The sequence below is a fragment of the Anabrus simplex genome, chromosome 7 (genome assembly GCF_040414725.1).
Source record: "Anabrus simplex isolate iqAnaSimp1 chromosome 7, ASM4041472v1, whole genome shotgun sequence".
NCBI lineage: Eukaryota > Metazoa > Arthropoda > Insecta > Orthoptera > Tettigoniidae > Anabrus > Anabrus simplex.
This window is the reverse complement of record NC_090271.1, coordinates 161,717,792-161,740,011: the sequence shown is the minus strand read 5'-3', so window position 1 is coordinate 161,740,011 and position 22,220 is coordinate 161,717,792. Positions and strand designations below refer to the sequence as shown.

Genomic DNA, 22,220 nt, shown 5'->3' with positions numbered 1-22,220 from the left:
TTGAATAGGTGGTACAATAGAATAAATTATTTTGTGATAATTTGCTTATATAAACAGGTCAGCGTTGGAAGATGGAGCGTTACAAAAGGAGTCTGGGACAAATGTGAAGAAACAAATGGTCAAGGATAATTTGATAGGCTCTCTCCTTATCAACCCCAGTTCTTCTATGTCCATTTTGTCCATTCCATATCATTTCTTCATAGATCTTCAGTCTTGATGTGAGACGAGGAAAGCTAAATGAGCAAGGAAAAGGAAGAAAGAAAAAGATAAGATTAAAATGCAGTTGGTAAAAACCAGAAAAACAGGACAAGCACACAAGGAAAAAAGTAACCCATCAGGTGACTATAATAAGTGGAAAGGAACACACATGTAACAAACCAAGTCATGTATAGTTGCTCAAAATATGAATGACCACATGGTATTGTATGTTCCTCACATTTAATATTTTGTCAAACTTAATTTGTAATTATTGTTATTAATAATTCATCACCCATTTAGATCTGTACAAGAATTGGAATTGATGAGGGTAGAGCCATTTTGAAGATTGGATTTTCATGTTTGTCCTTGTCTCATTTCTTTTTCTTCCTCTTCAGATGCAGATCTGTCATAGTCTCTTTCCTATTATATGCTCCTATTCATGCTTCTCTCTTTTTATATGTATGACTCGATCTACATTTTAGTGTAATATAATAATAATAATAATAATAATAATAATAATCACGTATGGCCTCTGGAGAGGCTTGGTACAGGTCTTTTTCAAGTTGACAGTCTATAGGCGACCTGCATGTGTGTGAGGATTGGGCGCTACCTAAGATGATTTCTAATGTTGAAAGAAATCACAAACACCCCGTTCTCGAGCGAGATGAATTAACCAGTTCAGGTTAAATTCCCCAACCCAGCCAGGAATCAAACCCAGGACCTCTTGGACCAAAGAGCAGCATGCTAACCATTTAGCTATAGAGCATTTTAGTGTTATATTGTGCGAAAGATAAAATTACTTCACCTTCAATAAAACAGCAGAAGTTATGGAAATGGACTCAAATTACACATATAATGACCTGTTTAATTGAACTCTATATACATTGTTGAGAAACTTCTTGTTTTTTATTGGAATTTAAATAAGTTTTGATGTGTTAATGTAGACTGATGAAACAAACTTGTTTCATTATTTATGAAAGCAGTCGATCAGGCTTTATCTTGTAGAATAGCACTCAAGCATGACATTTCCTGAGTGACTTGATTTTACTAAAAAGTTATTCAGAAAATTACTCTAGTTAAAAATGTACAAAAATGAACATGACTGGCTCTTGTGAGAATGCTCAGATGTAAATGGAATTACTTCTGCTCTTAATATGGGCATACTCACAAGCCTCTGCAAGAGGGCTCGTTAGCTGTACAGGTGGTGAATGCTGTGTTTGCTGTTCTGTTCATTAGAAACCAGCTGTGACAGATGTTTCTCTATTGTATTGGTGTCTGTCGCACACTCAACAGAAAGACTTGTGATACGGCCCACTGGAGCTGCTTCCACATGATGGTTTATTTAAGTGAAACTAATGGAAGATTGCTCTCTGGTATCCAGCCAACATGTATGTTGATTGACTTAAGACAGTCAACAATATTAGAGTTCTCCAATCACATTCCAAAGAAGGGAAATATACACAATATTTAATGATCACTTCAAAAATAGAAAAATGAGAGCTCGCATGCTTTGAACTAGAGATGCCTGTGTGAAAGTCTGAAACGCTGACTACTTGATTAGCGGTATTACAGATACATCCAAATTGCCAACAGGTATGTGGGCAGTTTTCTTATTAAATAAAGGTCAGTGGCACAAAACTTCGGGCATGAACCACTTGTCCTTGTCTCCTCTTTCTGTTGCGCTCTCTTGTTTATGATGGTGGTGGTGACTATTGTTTTAAAAAGAATTGCAGCTAGGCAACAATCCTCTCTTAACACTAATCGGAGGACTTATTTTGGTCAGAAGAGAGCGAAAGTTGACCAAGGAAAGTTGAATAGGAAAGATCAAAGTGTAGAGACTGGCACAAGTAAATAGAAACAATGAGACTAAGCTAGAAATCCCTCTACCCACTCTCCCAAGCTAAGAGCATGGAGATCTTCTTGTTATTTTCCTTGTTCTTTCCACAATGAGGCTCTGTGTTTACGGAGTTGTATTCTTATCTACATATATACTAATTGTGGAATGTTTCTCGCATTTAATGCAAGGGGTGATGTGTAAGTCATAGCAACTATTTTTTTTCATACAAATGAGGGATCTACCAGACAAATGGAAATATACAGATGGGAGTGGGGAGCGTAGGGTGCTGTGAAATGCATGTATAATTGGGTGGGCCGAAAAAAACTCGAATTCTTTTTTCCAAGTCGTAATACCGCGGAAAAGTTGCTTATAGGGTAGAATAAAACGGGGTAAAAAAAAAAAAAAAATAGGTTCATTTCTTCCGGTCACGCACGTGCTCTAAAGTTTGCCGAAATTCGGAAAAATGTATATTTTTACGATAATTTTCTACCTTGCTTAACTTGTCAATATTTAAATATAATAGCTCTAGTCGACTATTACTAGAACCAATAATGATTTAGAAAAAAGAATGGTTCAAATCGGTTAAGGTCTTCATTCTCGCGCTCATCGTAACTCGCTCGGGTCAATGACTGACGATCAGCCCACCTACCACTCTCGCCACCACGCCCTGCCATTGTTGTGTCAGTCTGTACTTTTCCCTCGTGGTTGATGAGTGTTTCATTCGCTCTTCCAGTTACTATTGTGGCATTTGCATCTACTGTATTTCGATGTTTGTTTTGTGTTATGACATTTTTGTGTACGGTACGGTAACTTTGCGACTTAACGGTGGTATACTATGGCTGTACCTCAGAAATTCATCACAAGACAGGTTACTTGACTGTCCTATATTTCTTGCACCTAAAAACTTTTCATCGAACAAGCTTCCTACTGGTGAGGACGTGATTCGGTGTTGTTCACTGGAGATATACCACTTGGCGCTTAAAGTTAATAATAAGAGCGTCAGTTTTTCACACGTTGCAAGTACAGTAGCTAACAAAATAATTGGTGTGTATCAGAAAGCATCCATCCCAACGGTTACAGATAAGAGAACTGTGCAATTTATAAAAGCGTTGCATGATAAATATTACAGCATTCGAAAACCATATACTCGGGATAAGAATAAAGATTCGTTTAAGCAGAAAATTGAGGAGTTTAAGCAAAAGTTCTCATTGCTTTTTGACGTATCGGCTTGCAAGTGCCCCATTTTTGTTCATTGCATTTGTAACAGAACCCCTGATTTATGTAAATGCGATATAACTGTCAACTGGGTGCAAAATCAAACAAAATACCTGCTATTGAGCTAAGATTTGTTTACTTATTACGAGCACACGGAATGGGAAAAATTGGAGGGTTGGACGTGTCTGAAACAAAGAAACGTACCGTATTAAATCATTGGAAAGGAGACCGCGTGACAGCCATTTAACTCTGGATGATGAATCTGAATCTCATCTGAAACCCTCGTGCTCGTATTCAAATGTAAATATTGTTGAAACTGATGATGAAGACCAATATCTTGGTCGCTATCGCTACCTTTACTAGAAGGATAACAAATTTGACTTTATCTTAAGCTTGTTTGATGAAAAGTCTTTAGGTGCAGCAAATACAGGGCAATCAAATACGGTACCTGTTTTGTGATGAGTTTCTGAGGTACAGCCATAGTATACCACCGTTAAGTCACAAAGTTACACAAAAATGTCATAACACAAAACAAACATCGAAGTACAGTAGATGCAAATGCCACAGTGGTAACTGGAAGAGCGAATGAAACACACATTAAATACAAGGGATAAGTGCAGACTGACAACAATGGCACGGCGTGGTGGCGAGAGTGGTAGGTGGGCTGAGCGTCAGAGTCTTTGACCCGAGCGAGTTACGATGAGCGCGAGAATTTGTCAGCTTTTTGACGGCTGTTGCGCGAGCGGAAGACCTTAACCAATTTGAACCATTCTTTTTTCTTAATCATTATTGAGTGGAGTAAGAGTTGACTAGAGCTATTACATTTAAATATTGACAAGTTATGCAAGGTAGAAAATTATCGTAAAAATATATATTTTTCCCTATTTCGGCAAACTTTAGAGGACGTGCGTGACCGGAAGAAATGAACCTATTTTGTTTCTACTTTTGCCCCGTTTTATTCTCCCCAATTCGCAACTTTTCCGCGGTATTACGACTTTGAAAAAATAATTGGAGTTTTTTCGGCCCCCAACCCCCCATGGCACTACAGCCCTTGAAGGGCCTTGGCCTATTTTTCAGCCCACCCTAACGTAAAATGTCAAATAGGTTTAAATAGGTTTACCCGGTGAAGGATATAAAAAACAAGGAAACTTTCAGCCATGAAATCCTTTTACTACATAATGTTCATCCGTAGAGAGTTTACTGTAAATGTTACCGTACTGTCTAAGTAGTCCATTTGTTGCCAACAATGCAGGAGACTCTGATACCAGTCACCTCAACCTCGTGTTTCAATACCTCCATGCAGTGGTTCTTTCACTTTGGGAACAAGGTCAAAATCTCAAGGAGACAGGTCTGGTGAATATGGTGAGTGTTCCAGTACTTCCCTCCTCCAGCATTGAAGTTACCTCACCTCAAAACTTGGAACACTCTGTACCATCATTAACTCTGTTCATTAGTTAACTTGGTTTACTTAAATAGGAATAATGAAGGCTGTTATTATAAGTAATTTTTATTTCTCTAACCTATATAAATGAAATTATAATTTAGCCTGTCACTTCATATGTTTGTTCCATACTGCATTTTTATCTCTGATAAGGTGTACAAGAGTCAAAAATAGATTGAGTTTGCTTTTATGACATCTTGGGAAAACAACTGAACTCAGTTTCTCGAAACTCTGTATTCAAGTTCAAGGATAGTTGCATTGTGCATTAGACCTTAGTTTAGACTATATATTATATAATTAATGTGTCCGACTGCTTGGCTGAATGGTCAACGTTGAGACCTTCAGTTCAGAGGGTCCTGGGTTCAATTCCCGGCCAGTCGGGGATTTTAATCGTGTGTGATTAATTCTTCTGGCCCGGGAACTGGTTGTTTGTATTTGTCCCAACATTCTCCTCTTCATATTCAGACAACACACCATACATACTGCCAACCACCACAGAAATACACAATAGTATTACACCCTTCCAGATAGGGTTGGCGTCAGGAAGGGCATCCGGTCGTAAATCAATACCAAAGTCACATGTGCAACACAAGTTGCACCCACGACCCCACTGGGTGTGGGGAAGAGCAGTAGAAGAAGAAGAATATTATTTAATTAATGTAACTTGCATAGCAGTATTAAGGGGATCAAAACAGGAAATGTCAAATTCCACTGTTAATTTTAGCTTTACCAACTGAGGATAATGAAAGTTGTGTAAAATATAGTTTACTATCTTACTTGTTTCATGCATTCTTACCATATGAGGAATAATAACATAACATTGATTTTTGTGATTATGCATTATTTGTAAACTTGCATCTCTGAAAATATTATATCTTATGTAACAAAAAGGCATAGAAAACCCAGTCTCCAGTCTTTTATATCTGATATGTCTTGACCATTGAGCTATAATATTGGATATACTGTGTTCATGAATTCAGATTTTTATTACGAAGTCCATCAACGGCGAGCATCATTGACATATAAATATTGTTCCGTTTTCATTGTATTGAACTAACTGGCGATGATGGTGGTTGGTGTGGTATTTTTGTTTATAACGGCATGGTCATCAGACCCATCGATCAGGAAAATACCGGTAATGAAGATGACTTTTGAAATTAGAAGAAACAACACAAAGGAATTGTCTGTAATCGATAGATTACATGCCATAAGCCTGGATTCAGTTCGAAAACTCTCCACAGTTTTCATATAGAGTGAGGGCATATGATGCTATTGATGGTGATTCGTCCATCAGATGGAGATGTTAAGCCTTGAGCAGACCCCTTCATGTTATTCAACAGAAGTAGCCTGTGTGCTGGCACTGGGTTTCACCCTCTCCCTTTGTACTGTTATAATTGACAGGTGGCTGTGTAAAGTGCATTATGTCAGAATTTACTAGTTTTGAGAAAGTCAATTTTTAAAGTTCAGTTTGAAACCCAAAATTGAGTTATGTAATATAAGTAATTTGAATAATGTTTTCAGGAACCTAATACTGTTCACAACAATGCAGTAACTCCTCATAATAAATTGCAGATAAATTCGCATAGTTAGGGAACCAAACAACACGAGGCATTGTATAAATTATGACTTAATACACTTTGCACACTCGCTCGCCAATTATGTCACATAATTTATCTTTACCTGAAGCTAGTCAAGGTATTCCAGAGAGAGTGAAGAATACTGCAAAAGACTTATGAGTGCTTTCAAAGCATTCAGGACCAAGCGAGTTGGTTATGTGATTAGGGTTGCACAGCTGTGAGGTTTCATTTTGGAGATAGTGGGTTTGAACCCCACTGTTGGCAGCCCTGAAAATGGTTTTCCATGGTTTCCCATTTTCACACCTGGCAAATGCTGTACCTTAAGGCCACGGCCACTTCCTTCCCACTTCTATCCCTTTCCTATCCTATCGTTGCCATAAAACCTGTCTGTGTCAGTGCAATGTAAAGCAAATTGTAAAAAATAAAAATAAAATGCATTAAGGTTTTGAGTGTTTTAATGAGAATGTGAAGTTAAGGCAATACAATATGTGAAGGGGAGGTTTGTTCTCTCTAATGAATAAAGATGATTAATTTAAAGCTCCCTCTGTAGATCAATGTACTATTGGCTTCCAGATCCCGAGATTATGGATTCAAACTCAGCAGACAAGTCATAATTTTTATATAGTGTTCGCATGAAAACATCTGTTCATGATAGACTGTGTTAACCTGACAAAATTAATTAAAAATCTGCATTAGCTTACCCAAATGGAGTTCTGATTTCTTTGTCATCAAGTAGTGGAAAATGGAATACAGAAATTATATGCAGGTAGCCTCTCCTAATTGGTGTCAAACCAAGATGGCATGGTAATTAAGGCCATATGATGATGATAATGATGATTAAAGGATATAGGATTTTTTGTTTCAGTTTTATCATCATTCTCATTATCAATTCTAAAACATGAAATTTTAACATATTCATATCGCCAAGAAGCTGGACTTTGATCGGACTTTTGACTGTCCTGATTTGTATAACAAAATAAATATTTATTTTCCAACCCCAGTTGGGCAGTCGATTACCCACTGTTGTTTTGTTTCCAAAATAGCAAGGCTGATCCTGGCTGAGATCTGTGGCAATGAAGGGTGTTTAAATGTGATGGCACCTAATCATCTCTTGAAATCTACAGTAATTGAAGGCATACCAAACAAGTATTATTATTACTATTATTAGCTGACCATATGATCTATGTATAGCGAACCTACCTCTTATCTGGAGATCCCAGGTGTAATTCCCGGCCAGGTCATGGATTTTCATCTGATCTGAGGACTGGTTTTTAGGTCCTCTCACAGCCTTTGTGAAAAGAATTGAGGAGCTATTGATGGCGAGATAGTGGCCCCAGTCTAATTAGCTGAGAACAACATTGTGATATAGAATATTTGGTGAATAATGTTAATCTATAAATCTGAGTAAACCATATGTCTTATTTGAATTGTTGTGTATTCCAATACTAAGAATACTGCCACTGTCTGAGTCAGAGTTCAAAGTTCAACTCATGATAAGAACTATGTACTTAAAGTATTACCTTGTTGACCTACAAATCTGACATGCTGGTTTGGATATGAGTGGGATTCTCTTTTGTTTTCATTTTATACTATCCAACCCTTGTATTATTTAACAGTGTGATAATCATGGATATTCTTCCTATAATAAACATAACAAGTTCAGATATATACTAATAAGTTGTATGTTCAATTGAAAGACCATCTGCAATACTAAGAAGTAACCAATTGCTTACAAGGATTTATTTAAAGGGAATATGCCCTTGACAGTCTTATGATATTGGAATAAACCATGTCAAATTAGATGTACAATTCATCTTGACTAATCTATACTTGATGTTTTGTCTGGTTTTTTCATAGAATCAGAAAAGAGTAAATTTTCTTTTTATTTCATGATGAGAAAGCAAAAAATGTCCCTTTGGGGGGGGACAAGGTGTTTTTTTGCCCTCCACCAAAATGATTTCAGAGGGGCAGAGTGCCATTTCTCCCCTCACCCCCACATTCTCCTCGTAGATTTTAAGTCCCCTTAAAATGTGGAGTTTGGTAGTCTTCAGAGCCCTGAGACAGAATTACAGTGTAACAGGATTTAAGAAGAAAGTCCCAAGTTTGGTTCTCTCAAGTCTGCTGCGGGATGGGTTGAGCTGCACTGATAAGGTTATACCCAGAGAGTTCTGTGAGCTCTCACTAATGGGTTTGGGAAGAGAATAGGGTACCACCCTTGAAACGTTGGTTGAACGATGAGTGGACGGGCGACTCGAGTTGACTAACAGCTACAACAGCTATGCGGACTCCCTGGAGTTTTCGTAGAAGTAATCCGTGCAATTAACATGTTATGCATGTACAGTCAAAAGAGGTGCAGAATTGCAAGTTATAGGAACATATAAGTTTCATAAGTGTGAGTTAACACAATGCAGTCAGAAGTGGAGGTATTCGTGCAAGGCATGTTCAATGGCAGTAACTTTCTGTTATGTGGGTCTCACAATCACGAACCATGTCATACGATCAATCAAGAATTTGTTTCGAACAGTATATAAAGAAAGGTGTGTGACGAGATATGTAAACGGCCATTGGAGTTGCAGAAGTTCATTCACCCACTCTGCCTAGAAGGATGAAGACTCCCAAACGGCATGATGATTCTGAAGATAATTCAGCATAGCAGTTTGTTTCAGTTGAACAAAGGTACAATGATAGATACCACTGTTATAAAATAACAAATTAACAAGAGAGTTACAAAAAAGGTATTATGAACATATTTTACAGAATTGCAAAAACCAAAAAGAAACATGGTATGTAGTAGTCAATGAAGTGTTAAATAGGAAGCCTGGACATAAACATGAAATCAGCCATCTGGTGGTAAATGATGTCAGCATTACAAACACGGAGGACATGTGCAATAATCTAAATGAACTAAATGTTAACGTAACTGAAAATATAAGGAAAGGCCTTCCTGAAGATGAGCAAGTTCATGGCAGCACAACAGCTGAAAATCAAACTAATAGTATTTTCATGTCTCCAACTGATGAATGTGAAGTGCTCAAAATTACCACTTCTCTAAAGAATAAAAATAAATTAACAGAAGATAAAACCAATGTCATGTTAAAAACCTTTGTTGAAAGCTTAGTGCCATACATTGTGGAAATTATTAGCTGTTCAGTTCTCGTTGGAGAAATACTCCAAGTACTCAAGTGTACCAGAATTGTACCTATATTTAAATCAGGAGGTAATACAGATCCATCCAATTACAAGTCAGTTAGTATATTATCTGTGATTGTAAAACTCGTAGAAATGGTAGTAAAAATTAAATTGGTATATTTTCTATGTAAAACTAATTACTTTTCTGATAATCAATATGGGTTTCTCCCAAATAGAGGAACTGATAATGCCATATTTGATACAGTAATAGATCTTCAAAAGACCTTAGATGAAACGAAATTAGCAGCAGGACTACTCATCAATCTTAAAAAAGCATTTGACCTGGTTGACAACAAAACACTTCTGAACAAATCAAACATAACAGGAATTAGGGGTTTAGCACACAAATGGTTCCAAAATTATTTATCAAACAGAACACAATGTGATGATTAATGATACCAAAAGTTCTAAGCAACAAATAAAAATGGGTGTACTGCAGGGCTCAGTACTAGGTCCAATTATATTTTTGATTTATATTAATGTCATACAATCTTTAACACTAAAGGGAAAATGTAAATTATTTGTGGATGATATCTTAATAACTTATAAAGGACTAAGCAAAACACAAATTATGAAGATATACATTGTGACTTGTACAAGTTATCGGACTGGGCTTTATCTCAAAAAATGATCATAAATGTGACGGAAATAAAATACATAATCTTCCATAAAACAGCCCATAAGATCACAGCAGCTAACACTGTTACCCTAAAGAACCAAGTAACAGAGAGTCAACTCAGCTATGTATATTGGTATAGTATTAGACTCAACACTTTCCTAGAAAAACCATATTGATTATTTAATCAGCAAATTATTTTTTTTTTTGCTAGTTGCTTTACGTCGCACTGACACAGATAGGTCTTATGGCGACGATGGGACAGGAAAGGTCTAGGAGTGCGAAGGAAGCGGCCGTGGCCTTAATTAAGGTACAGCCCCAGCATTCACCTGGTGTGAAAATGGGAAACCATGGAAAACCATCTTCAGGGCTGCCGACAGTGGGGTTCGAACCTACTATCTCCCGAATACCGGATACTGGCCGCACTTAAGCGACTGCAGCTATCGAGCTCGGTAATCAGCAAAATTACACCTTTGATAGGAATAATGCACAGATTAAGATACAGTAATTTCTCTCACCAACAATTGAAGTGTATATATTCTGCAATGATCCACCCACATCTAACTTACATAAGCTTCATTTGGGGAAGATGGAAAAATTATGTTAATAATTTGGAAATCCTACAAAAAGGAGCCACCAGAATCATGTATTTCTCAAACCATCACAAGAAGTTTTTTCAGAGTCTAATATTCTGCCATTCCATAAGCAAATTGCATTTTCGTCATTAGTCTTTATATATAAGCTAGACAGAAAATTAACCCACTCTGCTGTTAAATTCTCCCATTTTAGTGAAATTCATAGATATGAAACTAGGGGATCATTAAGGATTATATCCCTGTCACTCCAATATTCAATAAAGTATGGAGTGAAAGCATAGAATCATTAACGTTTAGGGAATATAATGTATTGCCTCCTGTTATAAAGAACTCTAAATAAGTTAAATGTTTTAAGAAAATTATTGTGTCGTGTTAAGAAAAGTACCGTATGTACTGTACTGTCCCTATAACGAGTCCGAGGCTTATGGGACTTTTTGTCACCAATAAATAAATAAATAAATAAATAAATAAATTGTTTGGCTCCCCGTTTTGACACACCATCTTACAACTTCTTACTTCAATTTGAGGAAGTTCTACTTGGGAATGATTCAAACAAAGTAAAAATTAACTACTCCATGGAAAATGTTGTAGACTCTGATCATCTTTTGCTTCACAGAGGAATGTTTCACAAGTCATTGCTGAATGAAAAATAATTGATAACTTAGTGGACATTACCAATCACATCAATAAAGTAGTTCATCTTAGGATGTCCGACTAAGTGGCTAAATGGTTAGTGTCCTGGCTTTTGGTCCAGAGGGCCCTGGGTTCGATTCTCGGCCGGATCGGGGATTTTAATCTTAATTGGTTAATTCATTTGGCTTGGGAACTGGGCGTGTGTGCCATTTCATAATTAGAAAGTCATCTTCGATAGAGCCCCATCCTCATAGACAAAAGCCTCTCTGGAGGCCATACACCATTATTATCGATTTGCTCTCAAGAACTGTTCAAGTTTTTAAAAATAGTGATGATAATCCCATGACAACTTCAACAACTGAGAGGTTTTCCTCAGGCCTTAAAGGACTTAAGGGTTATTTCCATACAAATACAGGACAGGAGAGATAAATTCATTGAACCTTCTGCATATAAACTACACGAGGAGGCTGCTAAAGCATTAAATCTGAAGAAGTAGGTAGATGATTTTACATTCCTTCAGAGAACTACATTTCCCAATGGAGACTGTTTAGGCGATACATCTGGTGGTAGAGCTTTTCATATTTCATATCATAAAATCAATAATATACAGTAATGGGACATGTATTCAGAAAAGGTATTTATGAAGCAAGTTCTACTATTTTACTTGTGATTATTTTTGATAGCTTCATACATAGACATTCCATTAAAATATTTATTTATGAATCAAATTCTATTTTTCTGTTTACTTGTAAATATTATTGAAAACTCGACACATAAGACTCATTCAAAAATGTACTGGTATTTGAGGAATAAGCTCTATTGTTCTGTTTTCCCTGTTTGTGAATATTGTTAATTATAGGAATGTTTGCATTAATAGTTGTTCCTCATTTCACATGCCTGTGTTCATGTTAATCATGCCTCCCCAATAATTACTCACATATAGCCTAATTGGAATTTTAGGCTACTCAGTAATTTGCTTGATGGATTCACAGAGCCTCGGCCTGCAGGAAACACTCGAACGCATATTAGCTGATGACACAACTACTGCTGATCTCGTCATCCGCTTTATGTGCGACAGTGGATTAATCAAGGGCAATTAAACTGTAAGTGTACTGTTACTCAGAGAACGCACTTTCCCTTTTGATTCGTTAGTAATTTTTTGGCTTAATCCAATAACATTTTGTTTTATTTTGTTCTGCGTTTCCAAATTCCTTTGTTAAATAAATAATTTTGTTTTATTTGAAATTTCTTTTCCACTAATTTGTTCAGAGAGGATGATTACCTAGTTGTACTTCTTCTTAAAACAAAATTCACCACCACCTCCCTTAAACAGGTCAACCGTGATACAGTTCATTTGACCTCCTGAATCCAAGATATCTGTCCCGCCGTGGGTGGGGGCGGTAGAATTACACCCACGGTATCCCCTGCCTGTCGTAAGAGGCGACTAAAAGGGGCCCCAGGGGCTCTGAACTTTGGAGCGTGGGTTGGCGACCACGAGACCCTAGCTGAGTCCTGGCATTGCTTCCACTTACTTGTGCCAGACTCCTCACTTTCATCTATCCTATCCGACCTCTCTTGGTTAACTCTTGTTCTTTTTTGACCCTGATGCTATTAGGTTTGCGAGGGCTAGGGAGTCTTTCATGTTCATGCCCTTCGTGGCCCTTGTCTTTCTTTGACCGATAGCTTCATTTTTTGAAGTGTCGGATCCCTTCCATTTTTCCCTCTGATTATTGTTATATAGAGGATGGTTGCCTAGTTGTACTTCCTCTTAAAACAATTATCACCACCACCACCACCACCAAGATATCTGATATATCTTGCTGGAATCCTACAAGTTGAGCTTCAGTGGAATAACCTTTCCTTAACCCAAACTGCCTTCTATCGAACCAGTTATTAATTTTGCAAACATGTCTAATCAGAAAGAAGGCTTTCTCAAAGCTTAGGCCTATATGCAATGCATGGCAAATTGACTGGCCTGTAATTTTCAGCTTTATGTCTATCACCTTTTCTTTTATACACAAGGCTACTATAGCAACTCTCCATTAATTTTGGTATAGCTCTTTCATGCAAACATTAATCAGATAAATACTTCAGATATGGTACTATATCCCAACCCATTGTCTTTAGTATATCCCCAGAAATCTTATCAAATACAGCTGCTTTTCTAGTTTTCAACTTTTGTATCTTATTGTAAATGTCATTGTTATTATAGGTAAATTTTAGTACTTCTTTGGTATTAGTCACCTCCTCTATCTGGACATTATCCTTGTAACCAACAATCTTTACACACTGCTGACTGAATAGCCTACTTCTGCCGTTTGAAGATCCTCACATACCTACTCCCCTTGTCCATTAATGATTCCTGGAATGTCCTTCTTGGAACCTGTTTCTGCCTTATAGTACCTATACACACCCTTCTATTTTTCACTAGAATTTTCATGACTGCCATCATGTTATCCTTAGCTGACTTCTTTGTTATATTCAATTTCCTAGTAAGTTCCTTCAATTTCTCCTTACTTTCACAGCCATTTCTAACTCTATTTCTTTCCAATCTGCACCTCCTTTTTAATCTTTGTATTTCTCTGTTATAATAAAGTGGGTCTTTACCATTCCTTACCACCTTTAAAGGTACAAACCTGTTTTCACATTCCTTAACAATTGCTTTAACCCACCCCAGAGACTGTTTACATTTTTATTTATCCTATTCCACCGATCATATTTACTTTTTAAAAGCTCCCTCATGCCTGCTTTATCACCAATGTGGAACTGCCTAATAGTCTTACTTCTAAGACCTTCCTTTCTATCACATTTATTTTTAACTGCAACAAAAACAGCTTTGTGATCACTAATACCATCTATTACTTTGGTTTCTCTATAGAGCTCATTTGGTTTTATCAACACCATGTCCAAAATATTCTTCCCTCTAGTTGGTTCCATCACTTTCTGAGTCAGCTGTCCTCCCCATATTAACTTATTTGCCATTTGTTTCTGATGCTTCCTGTCGTTCGCATTACCTTCCCAACTGACATTTGGTAAATTGAGATCTTCAGCTACACTCACATTCCTTTCCATATCGTTTCCCACATAGCTGATTATCTTATCAAATAAATCTGAATCAGTGTCAATGTTACCCTTTCCTGGTTTGTGCACTCCAAAGACATCGGGTTGCCTATTATCTTTAGAAATGAGCCGTACTCCTACAATTTCATGTTTGTCATCTTTAACTTTTTTGTAACTTACAAATTCTTCTTTCGCCAGAATGAATACTTCCCCTCCTGCCATTCCTATCATATCTCTACGATACACACTCAGTTCTGTGAGAAAATTTCTGTATCCATTATATCACTTCTCAGCCATGATTCAACTCCTATTGCAATATCTGGTAAGTATATACTGTATTTATTAAATTACTTAATTCTATTCCTCTCTTTACAATACTTCTCCAGTTCAACACTAACATTTTTATGTCATCTCCACTTGTCTTTCAGATCTCTGTACTCTTTTCACCGTTTCCTAGACCACCCCATTTCCCTGAATGTACCTCCCTATAACCCTTCTAAACAAATTTCCTAACTTATACGTATCACTGCAGTTTATGTGAAGGCCATCTGAGCATGGATCCCTATCTCCTATCCACCCATTAGGATCTAGAAATCTCACTCCCAGTTTCTCACATACCCACTCCATAGTCTCATTTAAATCCCCAATCAAAAAATTTCAAAATGTGGTAGCTGCAGAGAAAAATATGTAATGATCGAGAAATTACTCTCGTTCGATTTCACGAGCACGGGAGCAAAGAAAGCCAGTGACTACCAGTGACACGGGCATACCAAGCTGCAATCCAGAATCAAAGTCAAGAATTTCGCTTCACAGGATCCGATACGTGGGTTAAGAAATTCAAGGCAAAATACAAAATCAGACAACATAAAGTAATGCTTTACATCAAATCGAAACGAGGTTTGAACTTGGATGCAATTTGAAAGAAGCATATGTTTTTCAGAAACGTGTTTAACTGAAAATAGCCTCTGAAAATATAAGAAACAGTTCATGATTAATATTGATCAGACAGGTTGTGAGTACAGGGTAGATTTGCAAAGGACTTTATCCACCCAAGGAGAAAAAGTAACAGAAATTTAATTGGGAGATTTTAATAAGATACATATAGCTCTACTGCACAATATGCTGCATGCAAGAACCAAAGAGCATGTTCAGCCCTTGTGTAGCAGTCAATTTAGAGAAATTATCTGTAGAATATGGCAACGTTTTCATATCGGTAACTGCTTCAAAATTGGGAAAGTTGACAAAAGATCACTTTAGAAGTTTTCTTGAAATTTAGTAATGCCATTTGTGGGAAAAATTTTTTTTTAATGATTTTGGATTCATGGGGAGGACAAACGGATTCGTACCTACTGAATGACTTAACGATTGAAGATGGCAGGTGTACGGCACACGTAGAAGTCATCCCACCACATTGCACCCCGTTTTGCCAACCATGCAATATTTACTTTTTTTCGACAAGTAAGTAATAAAAATAAGTGCGTCTATTGAATACTTTGCTCTTCATATGAAATAAAGCTGTAAGCATACTCAGTTTTGTTTTTGCAGGTAAAAGGCCTCATTAAAAAACTATAAAACGGTCCATGCTGTACACGAGGACAAAGATCTGTCTACGAGAGAAGATGCTATCAAAATCCATTCACTGATTTGTCACCTTCATATAATGCTTTTGTAGACGTAAGAAATAAATTGACAAGAAGGTCTATCTTTTCAATACAATATATCAAGTAAATAATATTACATTAGTCTTGGGACTTGATATATTGTATTGAAAAGGTGGATCCTCTTGTCAATTTATTTCTTATAATTGCACTTCAATACAGAAGAAAAATGAAATTTATAGGTTATAATTTTGTAGACATGATCAAATATTCTTTCTTTGCACCAAAGTTAACAGACGAATGACAATGTTCGGAAATGTGAACACCATCTGTTTTCCGCATAAAGTAATGAGGTCAAAGTGTTATTGCTCTGGACCGGCATTGTCGTGAAATGCTTTGATTCTAATGCTTCTATGAAAAATACCACCCAAATAAGTGTAATTGTCAGACAAACAGTGAAAATGTGACAAATATTATAAATAATGTAAACAATAATGTAAATATTTATTAATATTGTAAATAGAAAAACAATAACAAATAAAGTATTTGATGTAACCTAAAAAATTAAATATTGTACCAAAAACATGACATTAAAAGAAAAATGGAAAAGAAAGGGAAGGAAATTTAAAAAAGACCAAGGTTGGATTCGAATTCAGCAACTTAAATTTCCAATACCAATGTGCTAGCGACTACGCCACGGAGACAAGTCGGAAATATCTGCGGGAATAAGACTACAAATGTTTGAGGATATATTTTAAACGTTAAATTTTGAACAAAATAAGGCTCATAGGCAAAAACACTCAAACAGGGCTAAAAAATTTTTTAACGAGGGTAAATCCTCAAAATTTTCTAGAAAACCACATGGTGACTTCCCGTTGTGAGTCCCAACACTGCTTCCACATACTTGTGTCTCTCTCCTCACTTTCATCTATCTTATGCAACCTCCCTTGGTCGACTCTTGTTTTTTATCAACCCCACGGTATTAGCTCGCAAGTAATGGTGCAAATTCCAGTGCCTCTGCTGACACTGGTGTGCACAGTGCCAGTGCCAAGCGCTGTCAGTGCCACGGTGACTACTTATTCATTGGACTCGTATGGAAACATTTATGCTTCATGTATTGACAAAAAAAAGGAACTACACATAGGTATACCGTAATTTATATTCATGTGTACATGCAAAATACTACAAAATAACCCTCAAGTAAGTTTTCCATTCACATTCAAGAACAGTATTTTTTTCACTTTATTCACTTACAGTTTGTTTCGTCTCTTAGTCAAAATTTACATGCAAAATACTACAAAATAACCCTCAAATAAATTTTCCATTCACATTGACCAGCTTTCGAAGACACACCTTCGACAGGCGCGGATGTTACTACAACACACAACTTTCGGACAGCTAAATAGTAAATGTTAGGATACTGAAGCTTTCTTCCCAACCACCATTTTAACAAATCTGCCTGCCTAGCTATTAAGTGGTCTTCCAGGTATGACGAAGCATATGCCGTTTTAAACATGTTATCGTTGATTTGAATGATATACAAGATTTACAAATATCTTACACTGCTATGTACTGGTTTTTATCATCTGGTGTGATGTAGCTCCACAAAGAGTTAGATTTTCATTTATCTGCCACTGACACGGAATTCAAGACAATCAATAACATCACGAAAGAGAATAAAGCAGAGCGTGGCACAGTCTGGCAGCACTTGGTAGGACGGGTTGACCAGCAGGTACTGTAGGAGCGATCTGTCCTGGTGCATTGCCACTGACACCGGCACGAATCTGAGAAGCACTGGCCTGTACGTGCCGTGCCGTTGGCACGAGGCAGTCACGTGGCCACACACAATAGTGCTTCGTTTGGCAACAGTGCCAGCCGCCAGTGCCCGCCATACTGTTCGATGTACTCATGGAAAAGCAGACTTGATTGATGGTTCTTGTCCTTACTAACGGTATAAAGAAGGTCAATATTCATGTCACAAACCTTTTTATTCTTGTAAACGTTTCACAGATTTATTTTTATGACAGTGCCACTGGCACTGGTTCATTTTAAATCATTTATCTGCCATTGACCGTGCCTACCGTTCCGTCTCTGGCACCGGTGTCAAATCACAGTGCCAGTGCCTTCCTTACTTCCTTACATCACTACTCGCAAGGCCTAGTGAGTCTTTCATCTTCATGCCCTTCATGTCGATATGGGTTGTTGACAATGCAGTTTTTCATGTTAGGACAATCATGACAATAACCAACATCGGTTAATATGACTGAACGAAATTTCCATATTAGTGATGCTTGGTGTTGATATGGACTAAGCAGTAAAAGTCTAAATTCATTAAAATCTCTGTTACCATAATTGGTAGGTAAAACTGTATAAGACATAAGTGTTTGGAAATTGCATTTTCTTTAACTTTTGCTATGTAGTATTTATCAATAGCAAAGCGAAGTCACCTCCGTACAGGCCATGAAGGCCCTTGGAGGGGTGGAAGGTAAAGGCTTCCACCAGTGTTAACCTCAGCACGTGATGGGGTAGAGTGGTTAGCTCTACGCCCGGCCGCCTTTGCTCCCAGGAATTAACCTGGTACCGGTACTCATTTTTGGTGTAGGCTGAGTGAACCTCAGGGCCATATGCACCTCTGAAAGTGGAAATCTTGTTTCTGAAATTTTACGACTTCCTGACGGGGATTCGAACCCACGTCCTTCCAGGCGAACCGAGCACGCCTTTACCACCTTGGCCAGGCAGCCCCTAGTATTTATCGATAGGACCACTAATAACATATATATTTGAGAATTAAATTTTAGTCCTTTCTCTAAACTACCACTTCACCCTATAATGAATAAAATTATTTATAGCCTAAAACTGAACTTTACATACCATTTTTCATTCAATTCTGTTTAGCCATTTTTCCATGGGTTGGCACTGATTTGGGCTAAGTAACAAAATACTAAATTCATTAATATGTCTTGTCATAGCTGATTGGAAATCTAATTTTCTATAACTTTGTTAAGTATTTTTTATTGATAGGACTACTAGTAACATATATTTGAGAATTAAATGTCAAGCCTTTCCCTAAACTACCATTTCACACAGCATGAATAACGTTATTTATAGATGGATTGTAGTGCCTTATTTCCTGACTTTATATACTGAGTTTCATTAAATTCTGTCCTGCCATTTTCTCAAATGTGTGTTCAGACAGACGGAAAATTAAAAATTGCCTTTCCTTCTTACTGTCGACATGACCCATACAGTAATTTTGAGCAATGTACAAACAAAACAAAACAATTTTTCGGAGGTTGTTCAGGGATACCTTCTGAGTATATTGGTATAAGGGACTTGTGGTCTCCGGTGGCTCGTTATGGAGTAAAAATGTAATTATGATTTATTCCATTCATTACCACAATCATCCTTGTTTCTGTGAAAATACCTTCACAGCAATGAAAAAGCCTGTAATATGCTGTAACAAAAAAGAACAAAACAAAATACAGAGTAATGCAATAACCCTCAGATGAAACATGTACGCTTTGATCACAGCGAGTTCAATATGTTCTGTCAGTGTACTGTACAGTAAAGGATGTTTTAAAGGTAACAACTCCATGTCGTTGGCTTCTGGCACGTTCAAGACCTCCTGCAGGACAAAATTCCGACACCCCGGCATTTAGAATGGACACAAAACAAATATTATTATTATTATTATTATTATTATTATTATTATTATTATTATTATTATTATTATTATTATTATTATTATTATTATTATTATTATTATTATTATTATTATTATTATTATTATTTCCAGTGCAATACAGATACAAAGCTGATTGGGACAACAAACCAAATGAAATGCAATTACTCCGTAACAATCCACCAGAGGAAAACACAAGAAATCCCTATGAACATATGCCCTAAGGTCGATCGTTTTGACGGAAACCACTTTCCAACATACCTGTTCAGCTGTGGAGTGCTTACGGCAATTTTAAAACTAAACATAAATTTGTGGAGAGGAGTACCGAAATCTAGCCTTTGGTTTTTATGATCTGCTCTGTTGTTCACACTACACAGGTTATGGTTCAGTCATTGGTTTTCCTGGTTTCCGTATAACTGCATAACCTTTGGTGGTGCTATTTCAGAATCCAACCAGGCTTGAGCCTAAAGACTTACCGAGCTGGACAGGCAGACAGACAGTACTTTGATATTCAAACAAGGAGGGAAAATTTAAAGAAAGTCTCAAATAGGGACTTTTTCTTGTATTTTTTAAACAATGGAATATTTTAAACAGTCTCCTGTATTTTAATTCAAGTATAGCTTAACTTAGGTTCTTCATTTTTTTGATATTGAAGCTAGAAGAGGGGGGGGGGGGGGGGAGGGGGTGGTCTTGAAGGAAGACTCAAGCAGGTTCTTGTTCATATCTTTTGAACAGTTTACTCCACTTCAAAACTTCATGAATTATTTATTTTGACTATTTTATGTCATTTTTGCAAGCAGACCTGGCCAACAGCTGGAAACTGCAGATGATCATGTCCATGTCATTTTTGCAACAACGTATGATTACATGAAGCAGTACTGTCACAGTGTAACAATATACGTGGCTTAAAAACGAGGAAGTTTTTTTGTGTTATCGTAAGACGTTGAGTGTTGAATGGACTTCTTTCTGCCATTCCAAAATCTAACTGCCTCTGTCTGGTTTTAAACCACTTTTTGGGGATCCAGAGGCCTGCATACTCCCACTGATTCACTGAGGAAGCTCAGGTTCACTTCTTTCTTTTAATAATTTTCTGTCCTCTGTTTGATCAGGTTGAAGATATCTCAACATATTTTTATTTAAGGAAGGTTGATTAGAACTATAAATTTTATGATGTTAATAGGTACAGCCCAAACATTTACCCGGTGTGAAAATGGGAGAAAGAATAGAAAACCATCTTCAGGGCTTCTGACAGTGGACTTCAGATTGCAAGCTCACAGTTATGTGTCCCAAAGCACACAGCCAGTTCACTTTGTAGTTTGTATGTGCGTTGAGTCATCAGCTCAGATGCTGATTGGATCCCTAACAGCCTAGGTATCACTGAAAAGGCATACTAGGGAAATTAGTGAGGTAGTTTCCTGTTGCTTTCCTTACTGAACCAGAAGGTGCTGTTACTTATCAATCAACCAAGTCTGCTGAAATGTCCATACCAAGTGCTCCTTTGAGGAAGACTTTTACCCTATTCATAACAGGGACTGGCTGCATAAGGAATGTCATTACTAGCATCACTCATACCTGTCATTTTCATATTAACAAAGCCAAGGATAAAACTGAGATGCCTCACTGAAAGTGATAGCACATTGCAGAAGCCAGAGTACACTTGTAACTCTACATCTCACCAAGAATGGATCTGGGCCTGGGCTTATTATGGTTTGTATGCTGTGTTTATTAAAGGGGAGCCTCCATGGCTCAGACGGCAGCACACCGGCCTCTCACCACTGGACACCATGGTTCAAATCCCGGTCACTCCATGTGAGACTTGTGCTGGACAAAGCGGAGGCAGGACAGGTTTTTCTCCGGGTACTCCGGTTTTCCCTGTCATCTGTCATATCTGTCAGTCATTAATCATTGCCCTAGAGGAGTGTGACCGGCCTCGGCAGCCAGCACAATTCCTATCCTCGCCGCAAGTTGGGGGCTTCATTCATCCCATCCCTGACCAGGTCATTGACTGGAAAACAGTTTGTAGGTTTTTCATACTGTGTTTATTAAAATTCAGATTTTATTTTTGTTACGGGGTACGACCACAATATTAATAGTTGCAGAAGACTTGAAAAGCTTCTTTAGCTTTAAGAGAATGTATATACGAGCACACTTAGATGTCCTCAGATACTTACACTTGAGACAAAATGAGAAAAATATTTCTTTTCTTCTCAAGTAAACCTAGATCCAAGTTTATTGCAGCGATTAGTCTATCAAAGTCTAGCTGCACTGGAAGGAGGTAAGTGGGAATGTCTATAAGTAAACTTTACCCCAAGTATAATTGTATCACGAATCCATCAGTCACCAACCCATCTACTATCCATCCATCCTACTGTAGTGAGAAGTACAATAGACCTGTCACACCTGTCTCATACTGTGTGTAGTGGGGCAGAGGGGGAGGAGAGGTGGAACATGCAGGTGGTTCATCATTTCACAGTCTGGCTCCATTACAACATGCTGCCTCAAGGTAAGACTTATGCATATCAGAGAATACAATTAAGTTATCAATAAACATTCCTTCTCAATCAGAACCTACTTTAAC

The 22,220-nt window shown here is 37.3% G+C and overlaps 1 long non-coding RNA gene across 1 annotated transcript; it reads right to left on the bottom strand.

Annotated features, from left to right (window-relative positions):
• Positions 1 to 21,997, bottom strand: LOC136877405 (uncharacterized). The gene is made up of 3 exons (XR_010860758.2): positions 21,814 to 21,997; positions 7,469 to 7,614; positions 1 to 233 (listed from the first exon to the last, which is right to left on the bottom strand). It is a non-coding gene; the product is annotated as an uncharacterized lncRNA (long non-coding RNA).
• Between the last annotated feature and the right edge of the window lie 223 nt (positions 21,998 to 22,220).